Source organism: Mesocricetus auratus, unplaced genomic scaffold, assembly GCF_017639785.1.
Source record: "Mesocricetus auratus isolate SY011 unplaced genomic scaffold, BCM_Maur_2.0 Super-Scaffold_100676, whole genome shotgun sequence".
In the NCBI taxonomy this organism is placed as follows: domain Eukaryota; kingdom Metazoa; phylum Chordata; class Mammalia; order Rodentia; family Cricetidae; genus Mesocricetus; species Mesocricetus auratus.
Genome location: NW_024429266.1, coordinates 66,989,722 through 66,994,674, shown reverse-complemented (window position 1 = coordinate 66,994,674; position 4,953 = coordinate 66,989,722). Strand labels below are relative to the sequence as shown.

The 4,953-nt window shown below is 39.6% G+C and overlaps 1 pseudogene; it reads right to left on the bottom strand.

Annotated features, from left to right (window-relative positions):
- Positions 1–1,209: 1,209 nt before the first annotated feature.
- On the bottom strand, positions 1,210–4,515 carry LOC101824609 (annotated as a pseudogene).
- Between the last annotated feature and the right edge of the window lie 438 nt (positions 4,516–4,953).

The following is a 4,953-nucleotide window of genomic DNA, read 5'->3' as shown; positions in this document are numbered from 1 at the left end:
CTCCAGGACACTGAGGCCCCCTTTCCCAAATGTAAGTGGATATCTCTGAGGGACAACAACAAGGTTGTCCTCTGGCCTGTACACACATGCATATGAGTATGCACACCCATGCATGTACATTCACATACCCAAGTGCACCTGTACACACATGCATACACATTTACATACATATTTACATAGATGCACACATGAGAGAGAGAAAGACAGAGAGAGAGAGAGAGAGAAGAGAAGAGAGGGCATGGGTATGTATGTGAATATGAACGAGCCACATACATTGCATACATACCTTAAAAGGTTGAAAATTAAGCCCATTATCTTGAACAAGGAATATATGGTAATTAAAAAATAGTGAAGGAACCTCAGTCTTCCAGAACTGATTATTTACATGTGATGAAATAGCACACATACTGCTGAAATAGTACACATGCTCCATAAATAGATGAAGTTATTATGTCAATTTTAAAAGAGGAATAAATCACTGAATTTTTAGGGTTGTGTTCCATGCCTCCTCTATGTTGGGATCTGTTCCCAAATTTTTAGTACCATTTCCATAACACACTGAGGCATATAATATCTATCTATCTATCTATCTATCTATCTATCTATCTATCTATCATCTGTCTACCTATTATCTATCTTGTGAAAAATGAGGCATATTTTTATTTTGCCATATTCTGAGAATACTAAAAATAAAACAATATTGTCAGACTCAGAATTTTTTTAGAAGGAGTGACTGAAAACTAATTCACTAATTTTCAGGCCCACTATAAAATTACAAATTTAAAGTCAAATCCACTTTGTGTAGTAAGAAGGCCACAGATCCAGGTGTATAATAGAGCCATGTGTTCAGAGCATCAGTTCCATGGTCAGCAAATTAGCTCCTGCACAAATCAGATTAGCTTGTGTAGTGTTTTATGTGTGGTCCTGAGTTAAGGACGGTGTTTGTGTTTTTAAAAGGCTTAACAACAAAGGTGCTGCAAAGAACCATCTGTGGTCTCTAAAGTCTCAGCAATGCTGCCCTGGCTCTTCATATAAAATATTTACAGACTTTGCTTTACCCAGTGGTGCTGAGTCTCTGATGTGCAACTGTGAGGCCAAGATCCTGTGCATCTGATTCTTCCGTGAGTAGTCTTAAAGTTTGGAAAAGGGATCCTCTGATGCTATTTTTCCAGATTCTTTTCTTTCTGTTTTTCTTTTCTTTCACCACCATCAAAACTCTTCCTTATTTCTCTTTCCATTGATGAGGAGAGCTTTTCTACTTTCCATGAATTAAGGCAGCAGTAGTTTTTGCACCAGTGGAATTTATTTGTTTTTTCCAAATACTTTTGTTTGTTCTTTCATACTAATACAATTTAACACTTGGGTAGGCTTTTATACCAGCTTTCTGGCATGTCTAAGAATAAGCTTGGCAGTCTACATCCCCAGGTTTCACTTTTCATTTGATCATCCGAGCCAGGAGTTTAAACTCTGGAGCAAAATTCTGGCAAGTTCCACACCAAGGAGAATAGAAATCAACCACCAACTGAGTTTTCTTTTGTAAATTTTTGTTGTTGAAACTCTATGATGTTAAATCTATGAACACTTGGGTAAGGCCCAAGACTCTAGATTCTCTTGGAATAAACAGCCCTATTCCAGCCACTTTAACTATGATGTAGATAATCTTTACTTGACTTTGGGGGATGACAAAAGGACTTTTTAGGACTAAACAGAGTGATGCTGTCAGCAGTCCACACAGCCATTCTTTTCTATTGTGACATTAAGATCTGACAGGGATGACATAGTAGTGGCTAGAAATCGCTCCTCCAGGCATCATCATGTTTTCTTTGTTTAACTAGTTCATTGAAAGTGGTGGCTGTAAGACAGATCACTGAAGGGTTTTTAAGAATCTCTAGAAATTTAAGATCTGTTCAGTGGAGTGATGTGCTTCATACTCATGAACATTGGGGTGGTTGATACCAGTGTTGCTGGATAAGCCTGAATGTTATATACATTCTGCAGTTCTCTATGAACTGTACAATCTAATGCACCAACTTTAAGCTGATCATGGAGACACATTTATGCTCTTTGTAACTTTGGCACTAAAGCTTGACATGGCAGAGAGACACCAAGGGGCAAAGAAGCCAATAAGGCATGGTTCTCTGTGATTGTCAGGGAAACGTAGAGGTTGAAGTGTGGTGATGTGGGAAAGAATACTTTCTTTGGCAACTGAAAGCATATAACATTTGGAATCTTCTTTCTGTGATAAATTTCAGATTCTTGGAACCCTTGTCCTTTAAATGTTGTTAGAAAGACTAAAAACAGGGATCACTACAGTTTCTTGGTGCAGAGGAGCTATCAAACATTCCAACTTGAATAGGATTATTTTTAAGTAGAATTTATAGTTTTTTCAATTCAGGATAATTTGAATTTTCATCCCCCCAATGAAATACATGAGTTAGTGATGGTGTAAACAATTTATCCCCCTGTTTGTTTGCTGAAAGACATTCAAATTGTCAAATTTGTGGTGGAGAGTAAGGGAATTAAGAAAAAGGAACAGAGAAATTCAGTGGGTTTTCAGTGGGTTTCCCACACTCACACAGCTATCATAGCCAGTCCTAGAAGGATGCCCTCATGAGACATAGTTGCAGATATCATATTTCATGCCTCATTAGTCATGAAACCTGAAGGCTGTTCAGCTATGATTCACTTAAAATGCATGTGCCATGCTCATGGAAGGTTCTGGTGTTCCTGGTATTACATGATGGACTTATGGGGCTCTATCTGGGGACTCTTTGGCCAAAGGAAGCTGTGACAATCACAGAAGAGACCCAGGTTCAGACATCAGCAGTGTGGAGGGATTCTCAGTGATGTGTGGGAAAATTACTGGATGCCTGACTTGAGAGTTGGTGTTTATGCCACAGAGAAAAGGATAGAGAGGAGAGAGAAAAAGGAGGAAATAAAATGAAAGGAGGAGAGTAATAAAAGGATAGAGATAAAGAGGAATATAATGTGAAGAGGGGGAGGATGAATGAGAAACAAGAACAGAGAGAAAGGAAATGAAGAAAAAAGAAAGAAAAAGAGAATGGAGAAAAAGAAATAATAAAAAGAGGCATACAGAGAGATGAAGGAGGAAGAGGAGTAAAGAAACAAAAGGGGAGAGAAAATAGGAAGAGAGAAGCAGAAAGAAAAAGGTGAAGAGAAAAAATGGAATAAATAGAAAAAGGTGAGAGAGATAATAGGGAAGATAAAGGGGAGAAAGTAAAAAGTGAGAAGAAGATAGAGGAAAAAGTGAGAGAAACGGGAGAGAGAGAAAAGTGAATGAAAGTGGGAAGAGTGAAATTGAGGGAGAGAGGAATTGAGAGAGAGAGAGAGAGAGAGAGAGAGAGAGAGAGAGAGAGAGAGAGAGAGAGAGAGAACACCCAGTGTTTTGGCTCTTGGAATGTCAGCAAGCAACTCTTTGGATATTTCGGAAATGTCAATCAGTTAAAAAGGAGGTATTTAGAGTAGACACTAATGTAAGCAGAGTGGTGTCTCCCTAAGAAAGAAACTTAAGTGTCCCAAAGTTTCCTAGATACACACCGAACCATCCACAACACACAGAAAAATGGCAGCTGTTGGCACAAAGAGAAGCTTCAGAAAGAATCAAAGGTGTTCATGCCTCGACTTATAATTTCTCTTCAGGTCCCTGAAGCATGAACATCTGCTGTTGAGGATGGAGAGATAGTTCAGCAGTTAAGAACACTTGCTGTCCCTACAGAGGACTGGAGATTGGTTTCTAGCACCAATGTCAGAAGATTAACAACTACCTGTAACTCCAATTCCAGAGAATTTGATATTCTCTTCTGGTCTCCTTGTGTATCCGCACTCATGTGAACACACACTCACAGACATACACCTTGCTGTTTTGTTGTCAGCTTGATGTAAACTAAGGTCCACTTGGAATTGGGAACCCCAACTGAGGAAATATCTTCTTCAGATTGGCCTGTAGACAAGTTTGGGGGGAATATTCTTGCTTGATATGGAGGACTCATCCTACTTTGGGTGGTACCAGTCCTGGGCTGATAGTACTGGGTTATATAAGAAAGCAGACAAAGGAAGCCATGGGAAACAAGCCAGTAAGCAATGATCATTCTTGTTCTCAGTTTCTTTCTTGGGCTCCTGCCCTAACTTGCCTTCATCATAGACTATTAGTTATCAGATCAAATAAGCCATTTATTCCTCAAGTTGCTTTTGGTCAGGGTGTTTTTCACAGAAATGGAAAGCAAGCCAGGATACACACATACACTTAAAATCTTAAAAAACAGAAGTACCCAATGTTGAAGAAATCACCCACTTTGTGGTTTTGTTATGTAATTCTTAGTTGGCTAGTCTGACATTCAAAGCAACATTTCCGTGATGTGTCCTTATCTTAACACGGAACCAAGTTGGTAGGGGGGCATCTTTATGACCCTACGATAACAGAGCAGCTGTGATCCAGGATGCTTCATGGGCAAAAGCAGAAAAGACACAATGAACTTAAGGCTCACCAAAGGACATGTTGACAGCTGGACAAAGTTACACTGTAGTACCAGTGCCTACTGCACCAAATGGACAGCCAAAGACTCTCCAAAGACCTTTTAATTTTGTTTTTGTTTTTGCTTTTCTGCTCTGCGTCCAAAGAAATGGTAACAGAAGAAGGCAGAACATGGGGCCGCAGGAAGAATGGGCTATGCCCAATAGGGTGGTGTAAGCCAGGAAGGAGCTATGAATGTCACATGTGTCTATGAAGACTCTAAAGTATCCCCCCTTTTAAAATCTCTCTCTGCATGAATGCGTGCGTTCATATGTATCATATGCATTTGCCTGTATGTTTATGCCTGGTGCTTATGGCGGAGGCACATGAAGGGAAGGTCAGAGGACAAGCTCATGTGTCACATGTGTCAGTGGCAGCATTGCACTTTGTTTCATACAGTCTTGTCTCTGTCACTGTGTTTG